The sequence below is a fragment of the Leptinotarsa decemlineata genome, unplaced genomic scaffold (assembly GCF_025532065.1).
Source record: "Leptinotarsa decemlineata unplaced genomic scaffold, Ldec_3_MD MMD2_P_RNA_scaffold_9, whole genome shotgun sequence".
In the NCBI taxonomy this organism is placed as follows: Eukaryota; Metazoa; Arthropoda; class Insecta; order Coleoptera; family Chrysomelidae; genus Leptinotarsa; species Leptinotarsa decemlineata.
Window position 1 is genome coordinate 11,834,194 of NW_027412536.1, and position 11,475 is coordinate 11,845,668.

Consider the following 11,475-nt stretch of genomic DNA (forward strand, 5'->3'; position numbering starts at 1 on the left):
GTCTTGGCTTCCTTGATAGACGCAGTAGACCCAGTCTGATCCTCAGGCATAATCCTTCACCCAAGACAGGTATAAATGCCAATTATTTTTCGTCACAGAAAAGACAATCACCGAACACGAAAATATATTTCTATAAACTGTGGAGTAAATCCCAAAGGCACGAAAATTGTATTTAAGTTGAAGCGGACAAAGGACGCAGAACAAACTGTTTTGGAAACTCTAACCACGCTAACATATTTTTTTATAAAATAAATTTTGAGTTTTGATGTTTTTTTTTTCTCAGCTACTCTCAGCTTTTGTCTCTAACCTAGTTTCTCCACCTTCATTTCAAACATCTACAGTGATATAAACGTATCAAATAGAAAATAACTAGATTATACGACTACTGCACCAGTTCAAATTTAGAGCCATTGTTCTCCAAAGACAATTCGACATTTCGCAACCCTTCTATATACGAATCCTGGGGTAGCCGAATATTTTTACTAGAACTGACCCGTGAATACAAGAAATCGTGTTCGAATGTTATTGAAAACTTGTGGCTAATATTTTTAGCCGCTCCAACGTTTATCGATATTTATGCCAGCAGATCAATCTTGTTGCATATGAAAAACGTGTGGACTGTTGACATAAAGTTCGAGTTAACTTCACGCTTATTTATTTTCACGTATTCTGAATGTACTCTAATTATTCTCGTGACTTGTGAATTTTAAATTGAGCTGTACTTTACAAATGTATGGTTATTCTACGAAGTAGCAGAAGCAGAAATAAAAGTCAAATTTTGCACCAACACGGATTACCAATACAAGGTGAGTAGTTTTCCAGACATTCAACTGAAGAATTAGTCTTTATCTTATAGAAAATATAATCTCATAATTCGGTGTCAGCAAGAGTGATCAATGGAATTTTATGTATCCACTAAAAATGTGTGTTTTATGGTTTGTACAGAGAAAATCACTCCGAAATATTATGTCAGGATGGGAGTTGCAAGGTGACTGTGACATCTAACATATTTGTTTGTATCTTAGCAACATGCATCAACTACTTTGAACCCTTGTGGCGCAATAAAAACTTGTACTTTGGACAAGTTCATTATTTTTTTTTGTATCTAATCAACATGCATCAATTTAAGATACTTCAAATTTTTATAAAGTAGGTACCCTCTTCAACTGTGAATTATTTATTTAGCTTGGGGGATCGAGGCATTCAAAAATGGTCTGAGCAAGCTCTCAATAAACCTAAGTTACGAAAAAACAATGGATAATACGGAAGCGCAAAAGAGCCACATATATTTTCGTTATTTGTTTCGTGGCAGTTTAAAACTCGAACTTGCGACTTTAATCACGAAATTTCGACTTCAATCTCGAAACTTCGAAATTATGACTTTGAACTCGAAATTTCGACTTGAAACTCGAAATCACAACTTTAATATCGAAATTTGAAAATCACGACTTTAACCTCAAAATTTTGAGATTAATGTGGAAATTTTGACTGAAACTTCAAACTAATATTTAAATGTGTATCGCCTTATTAGATCACTTCGTACCGCACTTGTCAACTAGACTTCCTCGAAATGCTTGTGGGTATAGTGTTTATATATGGTAATCGAAGTTTCTCGAAGCTGATAGACAAGTCGCTATAAGTCTATCGAAGCGACGAGGCATCTAGAAAGATCGAGAAGCACAAGTAGAATTGAGCACGACGAAGACGAAGACCAGCAGCGACCAGGGATAATTTACCTGAGGTTGTCCGCCCCGAACAACATTCCAAGTAGGAACATCACGACCTATGTAAGGACACAGTCGCTCTATGTGGGCAACTTAGACTTGTTTCTAGGTGACAACTGGATCATGTACACTAGATAGTTTGATCTTTTTAATTACCAATTTGGAACACAAACCTTTCCGATGTTGGTGTTGGTAGAGCCACACTGCATAGCCCTCCTGGAAACTTATCAGCATCAATTTTTTGTCGAATTTTATCTCTATCTTGTCGCTGAAAAGCTGTAATTTGGATCTGGCAAATATGTGGACAAATTCCAGTCTCTCCTTTGGGTCATTCACATAATCTGAAAGATGTGAGTAACTCCTGAGATTCGGATTGGCTGGCACACATTAAGTCTATCGAAAGCTTCAGTTCTGGACCGGTTAACCGGTATGCCAACAGAAAGAGAAATACTAATTTATCCCAGCCTCTTCAGTTTTCGGAGACAAATATCGAGAGGTAGTTCTTGACTTCTTCATTCCCAATAAATTTATAATTTTCTTTCATAAATCCAATTCGAAGGTGCGGCCCTGGTCCGAGTGTAACTCTTGGCGTATTCCCTACCTGGCAATTACGTTCTGCAACAAAGCTTCTGCCACCGTTTTAGACTCTTGGTTGGGTAAGGCTTCTATTTCAGGCCATTTGGAAAAGTAGTCTATCACAACCACTAGGTACTTGTTACCGGATGTGGTCCAAGGAAGTAGTCCCAGAATGTCAACGGCGATTCTCTTGGAAGGATACCCACTGAGGTAATTCTTCAACTTTTTCTTCAGCCTTGTCTTCGGAACCTTTCTCGAGGTGCACAGGTCACAGCGCTTGCACCACTCCTCAACGTCTCGGCGACAATTGACCCAATAGTACCTTTCACGCACTCTCGCTAGAGTTCTATTCACTCCGAAATGCTCTCCAGTTCGACCGTCATGAAGCTGTTTGAGTATATTCGGGATACACATCTTTGGGAGGATTATTTGGAACTTGTGGGTTCTTCCATCCGGCCTTTCCTACTTCCGAGTGAGTGGGTCATCTCGAATGCACATGGAGTCCCATGTGCATTCGAGATGCCATTCCGGCATCACTCCTTTATCAATCCATTCTCGTACAGTTTTCAAGACCGGATCCTCCTGTTCGTATGCCTACAAAGGACTCTTACAGGTTATCAGGTCAGAGGGAACCCAAAGCAGCCGGAGGTAGGAGAGCATATCTTCCTATCAGCTGTCCATAATAGAGGCTATGTCCGCTACCTTGTTACGTCTAGTGAAAAGTTCCTTTTCTGGTAACTGAGTATCCTTGTAATCGTGATATTAACAAAATTTACATCCGGATGTGGCGCTTGGTCTTCTTGAGAGGCTGCGTTTCCGCGACTCTTTCCTATCAGACGTCGGATTTCAAAATCGTAAGTTTGTAATTCTTCGAGTCACCTGGCTATTTGTCCTTCTGCTGGGGTTTTGAAATTAAAGAACCACCGAAGTACTGAGTGGTCTGATCAAGAATTTTTATAAAAAGAATAGTAGCGATTCACCGCTTTGAACACTGCGAGGATCTCTTTTCTCGTGGCGCAGTAAATTCTCACGGATTTTCCCAAGGACTTACTAAAATAGCTAATAACGACTTCTTGTACCTGACAGAGTACTGCTATTTTTCGATGTTGGGATGCATCCGTGTATAAACAAGCTCTTCTCCGGTAACACCATTTACGAGATCTGGCCACGGAAATTTCAGCTTCAGAACGGTTGAATGAATCTATTAATGATGTGCTGTGTGTTGGGAGAGATTCTCGAATCTTCCAAAACCTTGTCGCTGCTTCAAGTCTGAGAGGGCACATCGAGCAGAATTTCCTCATTTCCAACAATTTGTTTCTTATATCCACCAAGTATCCATTAAGGAACATGATGTCTAGTCCCAAAATAATTCGTTGATGATATTGGCCACTAATACCTTTGGTTTTCTCCATTAAACCCTAGTGGTTATTTCCATAACGGGTACTGCTGATAACTTCTTCAAACTGATTGTGTTGAGAATGTCGGCTCTCATTACTGACTTCATTGCTCCAGTATCGACGGTGAAGGGGCATAGGTAATCATCGCAATTATAGCATTTAAACCGCCCTATTGCCCTGAGTGCAGTTCCATTTATCAAATATTTTCTCAAGAGTTCCTCTAGATCTGCCATGAATCAATATGTTCTTTCAACTTCTTTTTTGTTGATGGCCCTCGCTGGAACTTTTCATTGTTGGCACGAGCATTTTTGGCAGCTTCGATTTCTGAGGCATAAATATGGCTTCATTTAGTTTTTAATGACATATGCAGTCAGCAGTCAGCGACTGCTACTGCTACGTGTAACGAACCCTGTCGATGAAACTATAGACACTAATCCAGTGGCTGGATAGGCTAGTCTTACCAATTTTACGACTTCAGCCCCAATACTTTTTCTAATTCTTCCTGAACAAATTCCTGCACCTCCCCTTTACTTACTTGGGAAGATTTTATTCTCACTTGGGAAGATTTCAATTCTTCAAATAAAAGAAGATACATTTGACTTCATTTACAATATAATATTTTTGTTTGATTCTATGGTCTAAGATGAGACTTGGAGACTTTTTTAAATCTTCCCACATATCAAAAGTGGGCCAATTCAGATTGGAACATTCACCGAGCTACATGGAATCGGGCAAAATTTGAACTTCAGAATTCAAACGTTACGTGTGTGATAATAAACCTACCGAGTGTGCTAGACACAGGTTAACTCTGTACATTGGCCCTTAACTAACGGTAGGGATACTAAAATCTATAAAACAGGATCAGATCAGAAAATGTATCAATAAAATAAGAGTACTGGAAATATAACGCCCGGAAAACATACACGGGAAAATTTTTCAAAGGAAACATATTGTTACGTTTTTCCCCGTGGGTTTACCAATAATTGACTACACTGAACAATAATCAAACTTAACTTTATTTCACTTCAAATGCAAGAAAACACTTTAACTAAAACTATTATTCAAATGTCTATTGCCTTATTAGATCGCTCCGCGTACCACACTGTCAATTTCACTTTACTGTCTCTATAGGCGAGTGGATCGTGTTTATATTTGACAATCGAAGGCCGTAGAAAATTCTTCGGCGCGAACATCGAACAGCCGCGAAACATCGGGAGCATTATTTTCGAAGCAACGCCGCGTCTGGAACGGCCACTAACGCACCTCGAGTTAGGCGTGATCTTGGTCACGTTACAATTAAATAATGGCTACCAGCGGTGGCCGGCGTTACTTTCTTTAGGGCATGATTTAAACACTACCCGACTACCCCCATATCGTTTGTTTGAAGGTGATTGACAATGTTTCGTGATGAATTTCACTAGTTCGGACTTCCATTGTCTACTATATAAAATGATTTGAAATCCCTGAAACAAGTAAAAAGGAATAATTAAAAAATTTAAGGAAGCCGTATACATGTTGTTCAACAACGTATTCAGCCAGGCCAGCGTAGAAATACGAAACATATGGAAACCCATCATCAAACGAAAAATGGCCAACTCCCGCCAAAACGGTCATCTCTCACGGAATCAGTGAAGCGGAAAATGGAAAGCAGAAAAAGTGAAAGTATTTCAACGACCTATAAATAGTCATCTCTCGGAGGTATCAGTCCAGTCATCACCCGAAGACGATTGTAGATACCAACAATCGATACGTCGTGAACTAACGTGACTTGGAATCTCTACACTTTTTTATTATTTTCTTTTTTCATTCCTTTAATTTTTATTTATTCAATTATTATATTTTTACTTGTAGGTTATTTCACTATCATTTCATTTCAGGTTTATTGTTTGCTTAATATAATTGTTATCTTCAGCTATTCTTTTTTTAATTATTCCTTTTTACTTGTTTCAGGGATTTCAAATCATTTTATATAGTAGACAATGGAAGTCCGAACTAGTGAAATTTACCCCCATATCCTTGAGGTTGTTCGCCCCAAATAACACTCACGACCCATGTATGGACTCAGTCTCTCTATGTGGATAACTTTAGGCTGGTATTTCATCAGTTCGAGCTTCCATCGTATAATTTAATATAAATTGATTTGAAATCCCTGAAAAAATTTGTAAAAAATTAAAGAGATTAACCGAAAAATAACAATTTAATTAAACAAAAAACTGAAATTATAAAGAAATATTATACAAGCAACAAACAAAAATAAAAAATAAAGGAAATATCAATACAAGCTGAAAATTAAAAAATTAACAAATATTATCAACAAGAAATGTGAAAGATTCCAAACCAAAAGTTATGTCACGATGTTTCGATTGTTAGTATCCACAATCGTCTTCGGGTGATAACTGGACATATTCCTCTGAGATCTGACTATTTATAGGTCATTCGAGTGCTTTCACCTATCTCCTCTCTCCGCTTCATTGGTTTTAGCGGGAGATGACCGTTTGGCAGGAGTTGTCTTTTTCAGCTCCCAGACTCGGGGCTTCATTAATGGCCAGAGTTTCAAACCACTCCATATATATATATTGACTACAACCGGTGGAAGTGGCGATCCCATTGGCAGTCCCTCATCTTGCATAAAGAATTCGTTCTTCAGTTGGAAGTAGCAGTGTCGTACACAACATCCTAGTAATTCCATGATTACTTGTATCGGTAAGTTTGTTCCATCTTTCAGGTCCCCATCTTCGGATAGCTTCTTCTGTATGATTTGAAGTGCTTCTTCGACAGGAACGTTGGTGTAGAGGCTTTCCACGTCGAAACTGATCAGTTGATCCTGCTCTTTGACTTCGATTTCCCCTAGTAGTTCCACAAAATGCCTTGAATTTTTCACAAAAGGTGATGTTTTACCTTGCAGCGGTTTAATTATTGGTAGTAAAAAATCTGGACAAGTTCTGAGTGGCGGAATTTCTGGAGCTAATGATCGGTCTGAGTGGAACATCCTTTTTTGTGGATTTTGGGTAGTCCATACAAGTGAGGGGGCTTACTGTGGTACGGTGTTAGCGATGATCTCTCTTTTTCCGAAATATAGACTTGGTGTTTTTCCAAAGTCTGGTACAACTTTCTTTCATGTGATGCAGTAGGGTCTCTTACACAAGAAGCCCCAAGTCTGGTTGAGATACGTAGACGACACCTTCATAATATGGAACCATGGGAATGCAGAACTAGACACTTTCCTGAAGCACATCAACAACATAAGTCCTTCAATCACTTTCACAATGGAGAAGAAAGTGAACAACGAATTGCCTTTCTTATACGTATTGGTGAAAAGGACCGACACTAATTGGGAAACATCTGTATATCGAAAACCCACTCACACAGGGCGGTAATTGAACCAGAAATCCAACCACCATCAATCGACTAAGAGAGAAATCATCAAGACTCTACTAGACCGTGCTATGTAATACAAAGGAAGGTATCAAAAAGGAACTAGGCATCATCATAAATGATCTTCAACGGAATGGTACAGTACAGTACTTGTACTTCCCTACATCAGAGGATTATCGGAAAGGATAAGAAGGATTGGATCCAAGTAACACATCAGGACCTGTTTCAAATCTGGGAACACTATCCGTAGCAGCCTCACGAAAACCAGGCCACCAAACGCGGACTGCGATTTCAAGAATTGCATTTACCGGATACCCTGCGAGTGTGGAGAATCATACATCGGTGAAACTAAGAGGCCATTGAAAGTTCGCATTGCTGAGCACAAGAAACACACACAGCGAGGAGAAACCAGCAAATCCGGAATAGCAGAGCATGTTTGGACTCAACAACATAACATCAAGTGGGCTCAAGCTGAAATCATCCACAAGGAGGAACACTGGTTTAGGAGAAAATTCAAAGAAGCGGCGTATGTGTTGTCCAACAACGCATTTAGCCAAGCTAACGTAGAGATACGTAACATATCAAGCGGAAAACGACCAACTCCCGCCAAACGGTCATCAACCGCCAAAAACCAATGAAGCGGAGAGAGGGAAAAGGGGATAGGTGAAAGCACTCGAATGACCTATAAATAATGGAAGTCCGAACTGATGAAATACACCACGAAAGATTATCAACCACCTTCCTGCAACTTGGGACATAAACCTTTCCGATGTTGGGGTTGTTAGAGCTACACTGCTAACCGCCAGCGACTTTTTGTCAAATCTTATCTTCATCCTGTCGCTGGAAAGCTGTAATTTGTATCTGGCAAATTTATGTACAATTTCCAGTCTCTCCTTCAGGTCATTCACACACTCTGAAAAAGGTACCTCTTGAGAAACATCAGATGGTCTGCCACACAATACATCTATCTGAAGTCTCAGTTCTAGACCAGTTAGCAACATGGATGGTGTGTAACCTATCCGTCATGTTGGGAGCTCCTGTATGCCAACCCAGTCTCTTTGGTTTTCGGAGACAAACATTGAGAGGTAGTTATTGATGGTACGACCATTCCATCGGACTGCGGGTGTCTAGCAATTACGTTCTGCAACAGGGTTTCTGCCACTGTTTTAGCCTCTTGGTTGGGTAAGGCTACTGCTTCAGGCCATTTGGAAAAGTATCCATCATTTAAGGTACTTGTTACCGGATGTGGTCATAGGGAGTAGTCCCAGAATGTCAACTGCGATTCTCACGAAAGGGCACCCACTCGAAGAGCAAAGGTCCCAGCACTAACACCACTCTTTCACGTCTCTACGACTATTGACCCAATACTACTTCTCACGCACTCTCGCTAGAGTTCTATTTACTCCAAAATGCCCTCCAGTGCGACCATCGAGGAGCTGTGCAAGGATATTCGAGATACACGTCTTTGGAAGGATTATTTGGAATTTGTGGGTTCTCCCAAACGGGCTTTCCCATTTCTGAATGAGTAGGTCATCTCGAATGCACATGGAGCCCCTTTGTTGCAAGTAACCCTTTTCCTACTGGCCATACTTGGAGATCTCTTGCCATTCCGTCCTCACTCCTTTGTCAATCCATTCTCGTACAATTTTGAAGACCGGATCCTCCTTCTGCGCTCATCAATTAGGATGATTGGATCACGAGCTCACAAGCTGGATGGTCAGATCAAGTCGGCTTGACAACATGTGCCTCTCACATCTGTGCGATGAAAACCGTTAAAGGTCAAAATGTCCATCACACTTGAAGTCACAAACCCAATAAGAACAAAACTTCTGGGATTCTAGAATGATAATTCACCGAGTCAGAAAAAAAAAATTTATTTTTTTCTTTCATAGGTCAAAGAACACGAGACGGAAAAAATGGTAAAGAAATAAATACTCGTAGATGATGAACAAATGTAGTTTGGTTGATGTCAGAAACCTTTTATACAAGAAAAAAAAAGCTGTTGCCTTTCAGTAAGTATTGGCTTATTGCTTGTTTTGAAAAGTATTAAAAACTCATTCTATAAATTCTTTAATTCATTAAATCAGAAAAGTACAAATGTGATTGAACTTTTCCTTAGAAATAATGAATATGGACAACAGGCTGCCAAACTATTTAACTAACGACATCCTGACAGACATATATTTCTTGATCGATTCAAAATGAAAAGAGGCAGGTTGAAAATCAGGTACCTAATTAAAAAAGGAAAAGAGGTAAAGGTATTGGGACAAATTACAATGGATAGTACGTTTTTTATAAGAAAATTGTCCACATCGGTGGATGTGAATCGTAAAAGTACCCGGCTAATATTGAAAATATTGAGATTCATATTGCCAAAAATAATGGAAGGCGACTTTGATGGTTGCATGCCATGTCGCGAAGTGACAAGTGAAGTACTTCAAAGTGTATGACGTTTTGAAGATTATCTGTTTACTTGATTATTTTGATATGTGATGGAATCGGCTGATACTTGATGAAAATCCATAAGGTATTCAAGAAACACTTTGTGAAATTTTCACTTAACAGTTTTACAAAAACGCAACACATGTTTCGCTATACGATAGCTTCTTCAAGGGTGTCTATAAACACTTTTCTAGGTCTATTCTTCTTTACTTTTGCGTAACCAAAACGATCTTATTTTTGGATCTAATCGTCAAGTATGATGTAAAGTGGATTCTCTAAGACAACAGGAGACGTTCAGAACACTGGTTGGACACTGATGAGCCACTCAGGCACTTTCCAAAGGGGAAAACCCACTAAAGAAAGACCGTGGTTACTATACGGTGGTCAGCGGTCAACGACAGCCGATCAATGAGAGGTCCGATCCATCTTAACGATAACGCCCATCCGCACATTCCACAAATCGCCGTCCAAAAGCTGAACGAATTCAGCGTTGAAGTTCTGCCTTATCCACCATACTCCTCAGACCTCTTGCTAACTGACCACCCTCTTTTCAAGCACTTCGATAACTTTCTCACAGGTAGAACCTTCGCCAATCAGGATGTATGCTTGCATAATGTGTATGTGCCTGTACATATGAATATTTCTATTTTTTCACAGGTTTTGTCAATAAGAGTATATCTTAGACAATAACTGGTTAACATCTTTCAGTATATATATTCGACACGCAGGTCATTGGAGTTCCGAGTTGTCTATGTTGTCATTTTAGTTGTTTCCTAGAAATAGTAAGTCTTCTAACTGAAACCACGATTGGCTTCTGTTGGTAACTCTATGCATATATGCCGTTTCCTGATTCCAGCAAACAGGTATTGCCCATCTTTACACTTTATACAGATTATTTAAATGAAGTTTCTCCTTGAATCCAAATTTGATTGTAGCTCATTAATTTTTTTAAATTTATGTTTCATGTTTTATATTTACTTTTTTAAGTTTGTTTGACCTGTTGAATCAGCTAGTATTTTATGATGATGGTATGTTTTTTTGTCTAATGTGATTTGAAGGAAAACTAATTCAATAAATGTGTGATTGATTGATTGATTACAGTTCGGATATGCACTTTTTGGTATGTCCTCGTGTTTTCTCAGCGATTCGGATTTCATCTCCTCGCTCGTCACAAAACGCTGTCTTTTCATGGGTCTCTTCAATCTTGAGAACAATGTTGTTTTTGGCTAAAAAATTACAAACAAGCAATGACGAGAGAGCAGGTGCATTATTGTGATGCAAAAGAGATGAATTGTTTTTCCACATCACCGGACGTTTTCTTTGCATTGATTCTCGCAAGTGGCACATAACTTCAAAATTATACTCCTTATTGACCGTCAATCATGTGGCAAGAACTCCCAATGAACTACACCATAGTAATCAAAGAAAACAGTGAGCAAAACCTCATTGTTTGGGCCTTTCCATTGGGACGATAGGATTTTGATTTCGATGTCGAAACCATATACCCATGATTTTTCACCAGTTATGAAATCTTTTAAGCAAATCTGGATTGCCGTTGATTTTATTAAACAATTCCTGAACGATACTCATGCGACGGTTTTTTTGGTCAAAATTCTGCATTTTGCTGACATCCTCAGCCACTTCTCTAATAGTGATCCGACGATTCTCCATAACAATTTTTTTCACTTTTTCAACATTTTCATCGGTTTTTGACGTGCTGAGGCATCCAGGGCGAGCGTTGTCATTCACATCTTCTCGACCTTCTTGAATCACTCGTAAACATTTTTCTGGCTCAGAGTACAGCTGAAACTGTGAACATATATTCGAGACGAGTGTACCAACATAAAACGATACAAAAATTGCTAATCGAATGTACGTAAACCGCAAAATTTTGAACATTAACCTTTTTATCATATACGTTTATAAATTTCTTTGCATTATCTTCAAGGCATAAACTAAGG